The sequence below is a fragment of the Gallus gallus genome, chromosome 1 (genome assembly GCF_016699485.2).
Source record: "Gallus gallus isolate bGalGal1 chromosome 1, bGalGal1.mat.broiler.GRCg7b, whole genome shotgun sequence".
NCBI lineage: Eukaryota > Metazoa > Chordata > Aves > Galliformes > Phasianidae > Gallus > Gallus gallus.
Window position 1 is genome coordinate 33,597,628 of NC_052532.1, and position 15,546 is coordinate 33,613,173.

The 15,546-nt window shown below is 41.2% G+C and overlaps 1 protein-coding gene across 6 annotated transcripts in view; it reads left to right on the top strand.

The window, feature by feature from the left end:
• Window positions 1-15,546, top strand: part of SRGAP1 (SLIT-ROBO Rho GTPase activating protein 1) — a 140,277-nt gene that overhangs the window by 29,738 nt on the left and 94,993 nt on the right. The window contains exon 1 of one of the 6 annotated variants that reach the window (XM_025147892.3): window positions 659-714. The exons of the other annotated variants lie outside the window; for them this stretch is intronic. The gene's annotated coding sequence lies outside the window, so the exon portion shown is untranslated. Of the gene's footprint in view, window positions 1-658; window positions 715-15,546 lie in introns of those variants that run through there. 6 annotated transcript variants of the gene reach the window in all.

Consider the following 15,546-nt stretch of genomic DNA (forward strand, 5'->3'; position numbering starts at 1 on the left):
CAGTTCAATTTGTACTTAAGTCAGGATTTCCAGTTGTAAGTTACTGAGGGCAGGCTTGGATCTTGTACGTCTCACTGATTTAATCAATTAAACGTTTTAATCTCAAAGCGAAATCATAAGGGACAACCTATTAAGGAATTCTCGTGTATGCTTTACTTGAGGACTTCCTTCTGTGCCACTTTACATATATTTCGGTTGTGTATTTATCTTGAAAGAGCTGAACGGTACCCTGGAGCCACTACACACAGATGGGTATGTAAACAGCTTGCAGAAGCAAATAGAACTTGTACATCAGAACATTTGTGCTCAGTTGGATGATCTGTTAAGTAAGGAAGAATTTAAAGGCACTGCTAAACAATACGTAGGTTTGTTTTCTCTCTTTCCTCGGTTCCTTCCTGAATAAATGTTGTAGCAAAAATTTTGCCTGTTAGTGGAATTTGATAGTTTAAGATGGATTTTGATTTATTTATTTATTTATTTGTTAATCTTGAATTCATTATAAAACATTTTGAGTTTGTATGGGAACTGTTGAATCACGGCCTGAACCTCTGATTGACCACCTGAGGTGAGCGCTGAGTCAGCTGCAGGGGCACAGGTGAACGCCATTTCACCTGAGTGACCGGAAGATGCCATTTAAGGGCTGACTGCCAAGGAGGAAGGATCTCTATCTGGAGATCCTTCCTCTTGGAGCCCTTCTATGAGCCCCGGACACAGGTAAGATCTTTATTTCGTTTCTCCTTTGTAACGCGATAATCTCTCTGGTCCGATACCTGTATACCTGTTTGCCATACAGAGTTGTATCAGGGAATAAGTAGCATAGCTTTAACAAATATACACATTACTTAGAATATGTCACAGGTTTTTAAAGTGGTGATAACTTCAAAATATTGTATATCCTGCAGTGTGTTTGAAAACTGAGGTAGTATCTCATCTTTTTACCTAAAAGGAAGCACTGCTCTCCCATGGTTTTGCTATCTTACTGCATGTTACGCTCTGTGTTGTGGTAATAGCATAGGCTGCTCAATCTCAGTAAGGCTGTGGGCACTATTGATCCAACAGGAACTGTTTGGCAATTCATGGTACATCCTACAAGTATTTAAGTGAGAGAAATAAAGTTTGTTCATATCTTCCAAGGCTCTCACTAGTTTTAGCATGATTTCCAAGCTCTCTGTTTCTTTGGGCTCCTGACGTCTCACATTAATATTTATTAAATTAATTTCCTCTTCTGAACAGTATTTATGGATTTACACAGCACAAAAAAACTAAGTTCTAGTATATATAGGCCTGCAGTGTGCTGCATATCTCACTCTAAATCTGTTTTACTTTTGATTTACCTATTATAACACAGATGAGTTCTAGTAACAGGTTTTGCTTAGTCTGTAGGAAAATGCTTATAGCGTTTATGGTACATGTTTTGAACATTCACATTGAACAGAAGCTTAGCTGTACTAAGAGGTCACGTAGCCCACTTTTAAATTTATAGCTTCTGGTCTTCTGCTCGACAATTCCTGCACAATTCTACAAGCAACGGGAGGCAACACTTGGCATGCTCTTATCTGTATGATAATTTGACTTTAGTGAAGTTTTACAGCTATGTACCTAGATAATGTGGTAATTATGCTCTGTGCATGTCTTTGAGGAAGTACAATTTGCTGTTACCAACAATCAGATAAGGTACAAGAGAAGATAAAAGAAGTTATCCGAAACTGCAGAGTGTACAAGAATGTGTGTGCCCTGTTGGCTTAGAGGCAATTTCTGCAATATATTTCCTACCACGTGCACTAAATTTGTGTAAAACATCGCTGCTCATCACTCTGCTTTTGGGCTATTCTTTCAATGCTGCTTAATGAACGAGTTGTGAAGAACAGTTTTGCATCTGTGGGTTATGAATGAAACGGTGGATTACATATTAACATGATGGCCTTCCTGTGTGGAGTTTTGATTGCTCAGAGATACTGACCACGCTTCCTTTTGATACCTAATTTAAATGCATGCATACTTACACATATAGGATGAAAATGGCATTTTAAATGCATACGGCTGTCTCTTGCTGAGTTTGTGGTAAGAATGAGAAGCAGCTTAAAAAAAGTATACTGTACTTGAGAGCCATATTCTGACCTTGTTGTATCAGCCCCTTCTTGATGTCCTTGGTGTGAGTGTGTTCTGAAGGCTGTGTGCGGGTAGGTTGTGAAGGGGAAGATGGGATGTCCTTGGGATATCAGAATGTTACAGAGCAGTAACGTTTAACGCCTGCTGCAAAGACACTGAAGGAGAGATAGTGATAGCAATTCCGGCTTACCTTTCTTTGTATTTTTATTTTTCCCTCACTTGTTGGAAAACAAATTTCGGTGGGAGCCCAAGAAGCCAATCTGTCAGTGACTGTTCCACTTGCTGCTAAGCGGTTAATTGCTCTTGAGAGAGCACAATTATTTGCAAGGAAAATAATTGCTTATCAATAATATAGACACAGTAGGAAGAAGGCAGTAACTATTTTAAATTTAATTTTGAGCCTTTTTAGTTGGAAAATATAAAATCATTGCTTTTACTTTGTAGCAGCAATGATTGTTTCATGCCACCTGTAAACAGATTCATCAATAGACATCAGCTGGTCTGCTAAGATAAGAGAACATCTCTGAACTAGCTTATAGGAATTAATAAGGACATGGGGCCAGAATTAAAACTGATTTTTTTTTTAGTTTTGGTAGAGATAATAGATGAGTTGAGGAAAAGGGGATCTTTATGCATGCACCATCATCTCTGTGTTGAACACATCCAGAATAGGAAAAACTATACTAACAAACAAGGAATTTTTGTTTTGGGAGCACTTGATAAGGGATTTAGGACTTCACTGGATTAATACTTGCATTTTCATTGCATGTCCACTGAGTCTTTATTGCTGCTCTCAACGATAGCAAGAACAAAAAAAGCTAATCTACCTATACAGTCACAACTTTTGGTTTGTTTAAGTGGACCATGTTCATTTCCTTTTACCAATTTCCAATTTTGCCCTTAGATGCCCAGCAAATTCTTCCTTGGAAAGTTTAGGGTCGTTCTCCCTCATGCAGTTGGGTAAATAACAAGCAGCAGGTGTGCCTGGTCACAGATGCTTCTAGATTTGGCAGTCTGGTCAGATGGATTATGTTATTCCTCAGCCATGACAAGAAGAGTAGTGTTCCTTGTGCCTCTTCAGAGAGTTGATGCCTGTCAGATGCCAAAACTTCTTTGGCAAGCTGGAGGCACAAGGTACATATGGGCTCCCGAAAGAAAATAGTTACCATATGCACTCAGGGAGAATTTTATCTTCCAATAGTTTGCTTATTAAAAAGAGATACTAAACTTTCTTCTAGAAACCCTCTGAATTAGGAATGTTCAGTTTACCAAAATAGTTTCCGGAGTCCACGGCCTGCATCTTTGAACTTCCCTTTTCGATCAGGCACAGAGTGGGCTGCAGACCACAATTAGTCATCATGGATCCTGCTGGAGTTCCTTCTGTCCCAAGAGACTTCTGCCAACAAAATGCCAAGGCTCTACCATCGTGTGATAGACAGCATCATATTAAAAGACTAGATATATGTGAAAGAGATCCTAATTTGGATATACAGTAATGACAAGTAGCTTTCAACTATCTCCTCTAAACAGAGCATATAAAAATAGATAACCAAACCAAGATGAAATCTGCGTTTCTATACGAACATCAAATGCTAGCTAATACAGATATATTAGTGTGTGTGAATATTAGTTAGGATACTTCTAATAAATTAGGATATTTCAGTGTGAAATATTAATCTGTATTGCAAAATGAGAGTAGGTTGCGCTATTAGGAGAATAGCTTTGTTCTTTGAGGAAAGTGACACGGCACTGCATTGATAGACCAAATGCATCAACAAGTGACTCAGTCCTTATGGACAGAAATTCAGTGTATGCGTAGAAATGATCCCAGGAGAAGAAAACGTAGAGGGAATCTTACCAACACTTACAAATACCAAATGGGTCGATGTTAAGAGGACGGGGCCACGCTTTTTGGTGGTGCCCAGCAGCAGGATAAGGGGCAGTGGGTGCAAACTGCTACATAAGAAGTTCCATATGAACATGAGCAAGATCTTACTTACTGTGTGGGTGACAGAGCCCTGAAACAGGCTGCCTAGAGAGGTTATGGAGTCATCTTCTCTGGAAATGTTCGAAACCTGTGCAGCCTACCGTAGGGAACCCGCTTTAGCAGGGCATTGAACTTGATGATCTTCAGAGGTCCCTTTTGACCTCTGTGGTTCTGCAGTTCTGTAAATATATCTATCAGTTGCACTATCAGTTTCACAGAGTAATCTTAATGATGTAGAATACAGAAAGAAATAAGGATTGCTGCCAAGTAGAGAACAGTAACGACCAGAGACTTTGTGTTGCTTTTGCAACACGAAGAAGTCACAGAATATATGATGTGGAAGTAGTGGTCAAATACAAATGACTTTCTTGGAGAACCCACAAGGGAAAATCTGATTTTTGTCCTGGGTCTTTGTTCACAGTTGATCCACTGAAGAATTGTAATAGTCAATGTAATGTATTTGAATTCAATTTTCTCATTAAAAATGAAAAGGCCTCCAGAAAAACACTTCCCACTATAATGTTTCAGAAAGGAAGTAGATAAAAATGAGGAAACAATCAAAGGCATATTAAAAGGAGCAGCTCAAAGGGTAAAATACATAATAGACTATGGATTGAGCTATGGATCAAACCATTAAACCATGGCTGTGGTTTAATGTGGTGTCTGTAAGTGTTCAAAGTTAATAGTATGGTACATATCAAAGAGCCTGCTGTATAAATCCATGATGCAGAACATCTTGAACGCTGCAAGAGTTGCAGTCACTTTATCTCAGAAGTAAGGAAGTATAACTAAAGGAGTATAGAACATTAGTAGAATCATGCAACCACTTTGGTGCAAAAATGATTCCAGATAGCCTGGAAAGAAATCACTGGAGAGGGAAAGGGGAACTTGTATGTCAGCGAAATAATACGGAGAAGATGACTGGGAGTGACTGAAGTGGTGGAGCAGTGGGTCATGTTTTTCCTTATGATAGTGAGGACAAAGTATGTATAGGATTGGGAAGGGATTAGACCAGTGATTAGCCTTTGTTGAAAGTGTTCTGCATGAAACATGGTGGTCTCTAGCTTGGGAGGCATATCATGGGTGTAGCAGCACAATTGAGTGACTGTTGACCTTGTCATATTAAAAACATTTGACAGAGCTTTCAGCCTAGCCTAACGCACGCCAAATAAAGATAGTTAATGATCACCATCTTTATCAAACTCATTATATTCTCTGAGGGAAATCTAGAGGGCTTCATGATCCAGGTAGATTGCAGGCACAGCAATATCAAGTATTTTTCAGAGTGTTTTTTCTTGTTTCCAAGTGAGTTTAGCATATAATTTTTGCTCATTTGAACAGTTCTCACCTTGTGAACCCTCTCAGAGGAAGAGTTTGGTCCAGTTGAATTTTCTTTAGCCATTACAGTGTAGCAAAACTGTTTATTGAAAGTGAGCATACATGAATGTACATTCACTTTGCTGGTGAATGTGCAGATTATCTTTCCAGTGCCTGTACAGAGATGATATGATTTACGTTGGGGGCACCTGTGGAGGCCGTAAAGCCCAACCTGTTCAAAGTAGCCCATATGATCGGGTTGCTCAAGGCTCTTTCCACATGTGTTTTGGGTATCTCCAAGGTTGGAAATATTACACTCTTCCCAGGCAACCTGTTCTTGGGTTTGACCACCATCACAGAAGAGTAGTTTTTCCTTACAGCTTCTCAGAACTTCCTGTATTGCTGTTTGTTTCCATTACCTCTCATTTTGTCACAGTACCTCTCTGGGAGCAGTGTCATCTGTCTTCTGTATTCCTTCTCACTGGGTTGAGCACAGCACTAATATCTCCCTTTGTATTTTAGATGGTCATTAAAAGCAGAAAAAAAAATCAAGCTGCTGTTTTATTTTCAATGTGGGAATTGTAATACAAATGTCTTTTGCCTCAGAACTCATCTATCAGCTGAATGTTCTAATTATAGGAATTTTTCCCTTCCTTTTTAAGGGTGTGTGGTTCAGCTGAACTTGTCTGTTAAATAGTAATGGAAAGCATAGAAAGAACACTTGCATTACATCTCTCTGAGCATTCCATTTTGAATCCAGATACATTCAACTTGAAGTGTTTTGTTCTTTTGGGCTTTCTTCCAACAAAATATGAAAATCGTGTGTGTGTAAAGAAATCCTGTAGGAAAATTCTGAGCTTTGCCTTTTGATATAAAATTTGGTTTTGACTTAATTTTGTCAGAAAGCCTTTGAGCAGATGTTTAACATATTTAGTACATCTGGATGCATTTTTGCTGCTGCCGGAGGAATTGTATCTGAGTGTCTTCTGAAATGGTGGCCCCAACTGTGTTTCCCAAGCCTTCTGAAAGTTCATTTTTGTTATATTTGAAGTGGCAATTTCTGATGTTGCTGGGTATGATCAAGATGCGAAACTTAAAACTCAATGTTTTTTCTTCATTTCATTCTATTACAGGCCTTATGAGGAGTGGCTGAAGGAGCTGGGATTGTTCAGTCTGGAGAAGAGGAGACTCAGGGGAGACCTTAGTGCTCTCTATAACTACCTGAAGGGAGGTTGTAGTGAGCTGAGGGTCGGCCTCTTCTCTCATGTGACTAGTGATAGGACTAGAGGGAATGGCTTCAAGCTGCACCAGGAAAGATTCAGGCTGGATGTTAGGAAATACTACTTCTCTGAAAGGGTGGTCAGGCACTGGAATGGGCTGCCCAGAGAGGTGGTGGAGTCACCGACCCTGGAGGTGTTCACAGAGCGTTTGGATGTTGTGTTGAGGGACATGGTTTAGCGAGAACCATTGGTGATGGGTGAATGGTTGGACTGGATGATCCTGTGGGTCTTTTCCAACCTTAGCGATTCTATGATTCTATTAAATTATGATAGTATTTTGTACTATCTTCTCACTGAGTATCTAATCATCTCCATAAGGTGGTTCTTACACATTTTCAGAGCTCTATGTTTATTGCATCTTCAGGAATAGCTGATTGTTTCACTTTGTTTATTTAGGTCACTTAAGCTCCTGATAGGACTCTCTCAGAAAAAGAAAAGCCAGGGAAGGACCCCAGTTTGATTTGGTTGGAATTGCTTTCTTGTTTTAATAACTAATTCTTCTTTCCTACCAGATTGAGAAGCAAAAAATTAGTGCAAAGTTAAAAGCTGATTTTACTTCCTTCTCTTTCAGATGTTAAATTTGAATTTCCCTTGGAATAGCCAGAAAACAGAACAAAAGAAAAAACAGGAGGAGTTGCTATATTTTACTGTGGCTTTTGTCTCTGAGATCCATTCTGACGGTTTTAACTGCTCGAAACGTACCATGCATAAGCAGACATTGTACAGTACTTTGACCCAAGCAGCTACTGCATTGATGATATGGAGCACACATTAAATGAGATGACTGTACCTGCTAAGATTTATTAAGAAGCATTGTGGCTAGGAGGTTTAAAAGATTTAAAACATACAAAGTATTAATATTTTCAAGATTTAAAGCATACAGAATACTAGTGTTTTCAAATCAGTAGAAAGGGAAGAGAATCAAATATGAAGCCTTAGTGTTTGTTACTTTTTATACAGTGAAACTCAATTTGTTCAGGTGCATAAGACAGTAAAATTCTTAGGGCCTGATTTTAGAAGTTGATGAGCATAGATAACCCCCATAACTTTAATGTAGTTGATGTCACACCTGTTGAGCCTTTTAAAAAGACCTTCACCTGGAGCCAGATGAAACACCAGCTGCTGCTTAAGCTCATTCCTTGGAGGATCAAGTTTTAGGAAAGTCTTTTTGTCTTGGAAGGTCCAGGTGGCTGGCAAAGGCAAGCCCTTGTCCATTGCTCAGACTTGGATTCCCAAGGGAATTAAAATGAGTTACAAGAATTTTACAGCTTGCTTTATGGAGGTTACAGCACTGATAAAAGTTAATACAGCTCTGATTAGAAGGACTCTGTGAGGGCACTGAAGATGTCTTTTTCAGTGTTTCTCATGACACGCACTGAAAGTGCTCATAGCAACGATCACCAGGGAGACCAGTGAAATCCTGAAAAATCCCAAGGTCAGCTGAGAGCACCGAGGGACATTCCATCTCGATTAACAGGTTTTTGGACCTCGCAGTTCCTTTCCCCCTTCATTTCAACTTTTTAATGGCTGAAGTGGCTGAAGTACACTGTGCAGCTTTGAAGGGCTGTGTGGAGAGCAAGGAAGAAGGAATTAATTCAGGATAAATTAATTCTTTATTGCACAAAAAAAGTTAGACACAGTATTATGTAAGGCTAGAGTGAGGCTGGTATTATAATGATATCAAACCTCAATGTGCTGTCTGGAAACTAGATGGCTGTGAGAAATATTTGTGATGGGCACATGCTGCATCATAGACATCAATCCACAGTCTAAGACCCTGCTTTTTACTTTTTTAATGTGTAAAAGGTCACCCTATGGAGGTGCTGACTTTGTTGTTGTTTGCAACTTAACATGAAATTTTTAGGTAAAATCTACATCTTGACAAATTTCTGCTCTGGGTACCATGAAACGTAGTTGTTAGATGCAAAGCTTGATGTTATGCCAGAGGATGTGTTGTGGTTGTTTTATTCTTAGCTTATAAATTGGGAGGAAGTATTTTGCAATACTCCTACTGATATTAAGCGAAAGGGATGCTGGAAATTCAGAATGTCTAGTTGGCAAATTCTGGGGTAATTTTTCCATCATTTGCCGAAGTATGACAGCTGGTAGCAAATGTCCTGTTTCTCTTAGAAACTCTTAAATAGTGGATATGATGTATGTAGTTGAAGAGATTTTCTTGTAGTTTTTATTTTCTTTCAGTGCCTTCTTGAAATAGAGTGCCTTTGCATCTGCTTCTTCATACATCTTCGTCTCCTTTCTTCCAAGTTTATTTTGCTGTGCTCAGGACTTCATTCTGTTGCATTTCAGTGGGTCTTAATGTAAGTTATTGGCTTGAGGTGCATCCGCAACTTTTGCCAATTTTATATTTGGGTTATTAGAAATACGACAGCAGTTACAATCTGGCTTCTTCTCACACCAGTCACTGTTGTGCAGTTATCTGACATCTGGTTTGTGGCCTTTTTATTGCTGCTTTTAAATGGATAGCAAAAAATAGGCCATGTGGGATAAGAAGTAGGGATAGCTGTTTTCTGCTATTGATTACCTTATGCATGACCACACTTTTTAATTTGAGTGGCTATACAAAAAGGCAACAGCACAGCCAGCAGCTCATTCTTATGTAACATCTGCAAAGAGTGCTTTTGGGGCTGTGGCCTTGATGAGTAGGTCGGGCTGGTATTGATGGAACCAGCCACTGGGGAAAGGCACATTGGCCATGCTGTAGCTGGCTTTACTGGTCTGATGCTGGTGAGCTCCGTGTAATGCAGACAGGCAGAGATTGTTGGGGTTTGTTCTGGGGCAGGGAGCTCTTTAAATTCTGCAATAAATCAAATGCTACTATCGTAACTGCTATTTTTAAGTGTCTTCAAGGTGACCTGTTCGTTGAGAGCAGCCCTGAGGAGAAGGACTTGCGGGTGTTGGTTGATGAGAAGCTCAATGTGAGCTGGCAGTGTGCGCTTGCAGCCCGGAGGGCCAACCTGGGTTGCATCAGAAGAGGGGTGGCCAGAAGAGAGAGGGAGAGTTTGGACCCCATCTGCACTGCACCTCGTGAGGCTCCATCTGGAGTACTGTGTTCAGGCCTGGGGCCCACAGTGCAGGGAAGGTGTGGAGCTGTTGGAGCAGGTCCAGAGGGGGGCTGGAGCACCTCTCCTAACAGAGAAAGCCTGAGGAAGCTAGTCTAGGTCAGCCTGGAAAAGAGAAGGCTGCAGAGGAACATCATTGTGGCCTTCCAGTACTTAAAGGAGGATTGTAAGAATGACAGGGAGAGACTTTATTTACTCAAGTGTGTAGTGATAGGACAAGGGACAGTGGCTTTACACTGAAAGAATGGGGATGTTAGGAAAAAAATCTTCACTGTGAGAGTGGTGAGGCACTGGCACAGGCTGTTCAGAGAAGCAGTGGGTGGCCCATCCCAGGAGGTGCTCAGGCCAGGCTCATTGGGGCCTGGAGAAACTGGGTGGTGTTCCTGCCCAAGGCAGCGGTTTGGAGCTATATGATCTTTCAAGTCTCCTCCAACCCAAGCCATTCTATGATTCTCTAATTGCGTCTGGCTATTAGCACACAAGTTGTGAGGTTGTAGGCTATGCTGTTTGAATCCTGACTGATGCCTGTCACTGCCTTTCCAGTATCCCTTCTGTGCCCTGAGGAGCTGGTACATGACGCATGGAGGAAGGCTTAAGCAGAAGCAGGTAACTGCCCACACTGTGCTCCTGCAGGGGTGGAGTAGATTTGCTTTGCTTGGGATAGCCTTTGTCAGGAGAGCAGAACAGCAAAGGAAAGCCTTAAAAAGTGACCTGGATCAGATGTATCATTTGCCTAGTGTCAGGATTAGGTGTAACACTAGAGAGAAGTACCTGTTTAAGAACAATGACCAGCAGTGTCTAGAAGGAAAATACTAAAGGATGGTGTCTTTATGGCACTTTCCACTACACTGCATGTTTATACTGATAGACCTTTCATCTTTGTTAATATACAGAAAATTCAACATAGTTCAGAGATGTCAGAATGAAGACAAACCCTGTAAACAATGACTTTGTGAGCTATCTCTAATGTTTTAAGTTTTCCCTTACGCTCATAATTAATTGGTTTTAAGATGCTACTAGCACTGTGCTCGTTGGGTTGCATGGCAAACCTACCTGCCTGTGTGCTAATCTTAGTTTCAGGTTAGAACATATCTGCTCTTACTCTGAAACTTTTCACATTAAATCAAGCTTAATGTAAGATTGGAAAGTTTTTGGAGAAGGAATTGATTTGGATCTGGAAATAAAAGTTCTTTTAGTACTGAACTTTCATGCTGCACAAAAGAAGAAAATGATTTGAACTTTTTTATTTATATAAAAAAAAAACCCACTATTTTCAAAACTCTTACCATGATTTGCAGAGCTTTGGAGTTTGTATGGGGGAGATTGTTTGTTTGGTTTGGCTTGGCTTGGGTATTCATAGTAGAGCTGCAAAACACAACAGTAGGAAATATCTTTTTATGCAGTGTCCATAAATAGGTATAGTATGTCTTTATTTAATGGTATCTCTACCCATTCTGAGCAAATAAATATCACTGCATATGCTGGGGAATACATCCTGTACCATTTCATATTTTATTTCCATAACAAAATGCTCATAAAAAGCATGCAGAATTGCATAAGAATATGTTGTTTGCACAGAATAGGAGGAAATGCCTGTGACTTAAGGGACGCTTTTATTTTTCTAATCGTGGCAGTGAAATTATGTTCTCAGAGACAAAAACCTTCTCAGAGAACATAGGAAAATAAATCTTTCATTCCACTAATATGCTTGTAAGCCGTCAGTTTGCCAGGGCTGTAGGATTCGGGGAGTTTCAAGATAGAAGGAATTGGGTTGATTTAACTTCACCTTTTAAGTATTTGTTTCTTTACTGCCTTCTTAGTAGGGAAAACAGTTGAAGAAGGAGTGGACTGGCATTGTCACCTTACTGAGTCATTTGTAAACATTATAAATTAATTTATTACACAGACAGTTTCTGTGCTCCAAATTCTGATGACATCGGGGATGGTACTGAGTTTTGGAGATTGCTTTTATTAGAACTGTGCCTCAAGTGCTTTTCTTGGGCCTACACTGAGAGCTTATAGTCAGTTCACATCCACACGTGTTTATAGCAGACTTCAGGTTTGTGCTGGTTTTACGTGCCCTGGATGATACTGTAGGATGGAGCGAGTGCCACAGAAGGAGCATCCCTGAAAGCCTTGCCATAGCCTGTGCCGTGGTGACCAGGAGTCCAGGCATTGCTGGGACCTCCAGTTGTGCACTGTCCCAACCACCGGCCTTGAGCAGTACTGTCCCTGTGAGGCAGCTTGCAGCTCCCCCACTCTTAGGCGGTGCCCTGAGTTTCAGTCCTCCAAATATAGATTGTGGTTTACTCACCAGGCCTAATTTATTCCCTAGACTGTGTAATTTTGTAGTTTTTGAAGCATCACTCTGGATTTGGAACAAAATCCATGCAAAAATAAGCTCTAGCTTTAAAGAACAGAATGGTTTAAATGCACTTAGTGTTTATAGAATGCTTACCCAGCCTTGAATGAGCTGAGGTCCTTCTCTCAAGCACACCTTTCCCCCCTCCCCCCCCCCCAGCTGCCTTGTTTCTCTTGGTGCTGACTTTCAGGAGCCCATGGCAGCTCATCCTGCCTTTGCAGCAAAGGTGCTGTTCAGCCTGTCTGGAAAGTCAGTGGTCTGGCCGTGCTGGCTCCTGCAAAGTGAGATCTGCACTTAACTGGAGAGAAAGGAAATAAATTCCCTGATGCTAAACAGCTTGCCCCATTGTATTTAAGGTGTTTGCCCCATTGTATTTAAGGTGTATAATTCCACATTCTTATCCGGGTACTCATTCTGTTACTTCCATGTTTGCTCTTCACACAGCCCTGTTGAGTTTCATCATTAAGGCATACAATAACTGGTCTGTTAGACAGTGGTATACAATGGAGTGTCGACAACTTGCTTATGCTTGCAGTGTTATGAATTTTTTTCTTAGCAGCTTTCATTATATTTACTGTTATATTGTGTATTACTGCTTCTGTCACAGCTTACACTGTCCATCTTCTGAGCTATGGCTGATAGATTGAGGCAGTACTCCAGAGGCAGAATATGATCCTCTTGTGGCATTGCTAATAACCGTGATGGAGCAGTCAAATAACACAGTGTGCTTTAACTTTGCAAAAAAGGTGGTACTTTTATCTTCAAAAAAAGAGAATAGCGATCTCTGTGCATTTTCTAATGCCGTGCCTACCTCTATGGGTAGACTGCTTCCATCAGCTCCAATGAACAGGACAGCAGTAACCACTAAAATAAGCCACTCAGAGCAGAAAATTAAGCACTTGCAGCTGGGACAGAGCATGACAAAATCCCAATGAAATGCATTATACATTAATGGTAACGTTGAGTGAACTACTGGTGACTCCAAAGGGACAAATAGTGAGTGAGGTAGAGTGACCCCCAAAGAAATGGTAGATTAACATAGAGGCATGAAAAGGATGAAGAAGATCATACATAATGAGCATTACTAGAGGGTAGGCCTCAGTTAGGTCCTGCTGGGGGAAGACATCATGTTGTGGCTAAGTCTCTGATCTCTGCAGATCTGGATTGCTTTCTCAGCTTTCCTGCTTGGCTTGAAAAAGTTTCTTCATTTCCTTTAGGTCTGCTTCCACAGTGCAAAGTAGGGATGGTGCTTTCTTTTTCATCCTCCCGATGGTAAACTGTGGGAGAACGTTGTCTATTACTCTGTATTTACACATGATTTAGCACAGAGGGGTTCCTTCTCAGCTGGGTTTTCTGGAAGCTTTTCTGCTTAAGGAATAGACTAATTTTATCTACCTCAATTATTACGCCATGCACAAGTTCAGAAAAATGAAGATGACAGCGAACTTTTTTTGTGCTGTGGAAATAAGCTTAATACACTTAGGTTTCTTACTCATTTGAATATGCACTTGAAACTGAAGAATATTAACCTTGAACAGAAATACCCCATCAAATTCTTTACACTCAAAACCAGCTTTGAAAGAAGAACAGTCCTCCGATGTAGCAAGAGTTAGATTATTAAGAGATGCTTAAAAATCTCATTTAAAAGAAAAGTGAGATACCAGACTGGAGCGTGGTACTGTGTAACAGAAGTCCCATACCAGCTTCAGGTCACCATAGTATAATCTGCTTTCTCAGAGTAAAGCCAGGAGCAGGTTGGATGAACTGTAACGATGAAAGCAACCAACTCATCCTCCATCATGTACCGGGCAGAGGCTGCTGAGTCTCAGCCTTATCCCAGTCACAGGTGTGAGCTCATGTTCAGCTGCAAGTGCCGGTTGTTGTGCAGGTTCAGATGTGATTGCTTGCATTACTCATGTTGGAAACGCGTGCCTTCACAGGGTTGTGACACTGTAAGAGGTTTTTATGTTATATGTGAAACTTGGTGGTGTGGTGACTGCCCAGAGGTTCAGTGATACTGCTGCTATGAGCACGAGAAAGAAATTGTGATTTAGAAAATGTGCATCACTTCAGAGTTTAATTTCATGCTTGCTTTTCTGACTTCCTCTACGCATTGGGACCTTACTAACACAGTTGGTATTTTGAGAAGCTGTCTTAAAATTGTGAGTTCATAAATAGACATGTTTGTTTCCATTCTTGTTTACCTCTCTTTTCCATCCAGCTCCCACTTCCCTCTTAAAAGCCTCAGAAGACGATCTGCTTTTTGTTGGAGCAAGAGGAACGTGCTTGTTTGTTTTTCTCTAACCTTCAGACTTGTAACCTGTTTTCCTATGGAACCAATGCTGCAAGGTCCTGCCCGTCATCACTGCTCTCCTCTCTGGCACTTTCTGAGCCCTCAGGCAGGTTTTGGGCCAGGCTGGTCAGAGGGTCAGCAGGCTGCAAGGCACGGTGCTCCTCTCAGTCTGCAAAATCTGCGGAGCTGTTCTGTAGGCGAGAGGTTTCATGGCTTTTCCAGCTGAGGGCTGTGCTAATTAGCTCATCTTTCATTAGCTATCAGAAGTCTCTGACGGCAGGAGACAGAAGCAAACAGGTTTCATCACTTCCGCTCTTATTTTTTCCTTTCCTCTGTCCTTGTCTCTACTTTTTCCCGTTCGCTTCCCCTCTCTGAACAATGCCACTCTCTGGGGAGGGCCTGCTGTTCGTCATCCTGTTATTTTGACCACTGCTCTCGTCTTTGCTCTGCAGCTGCTTATCTTTTTAACCTTGCTTGCCTAGAAGTTGTTAGAGATGCTGTCCGGAGGCCAGCTGGGAGGCACAGAACAAAAGGCATCGGGGCTGAGAGGTCTGTCAGGAAACAGGAAACTGGAGTTTCGGGGGGGGATGTTTGCTTGCCACAGGGCTGCTCTCGCCGTAAAGCCTGATCCTGCCATCCTCTGCTCAGTGAATGATCCTCATCGGTGTGCTCGGGCTCTGGGAAGCTGGCGGAGTCTGTCCTTGCATGTAAGGAGCTGGATTGAGTCCTTATTTTGAGAGCCAGCTGAATTGTTTCTTGCCTTTGAAACTGATGCCAGCAGCAGCCTGCGCGCGCCGAAAACCCGATGTACTCCAGTGAGTTAATCACCCGAACGTTCAACAAATGGCTAAGTGGCAAACTTTAGGCAGATTATGTTTCACTGAATTGTTTTCCCTGTTTGTTTTTTTAAAATGTCAAATATATCACAGTGTAATTTATGAAGACATGCCTCTGAGCAGAACCACGAACACTTATAGGGACGCTTCTTTCAGACGGCATATGGCACAACCTATGAATTATGCACAGCCAACATACGGAGAATGGAGACAGCCTAAGGAAACGATTAGACCTGTTATCGTGGCAGTAACTGTACGTTATTTTCACTTGACTGGAAAAAA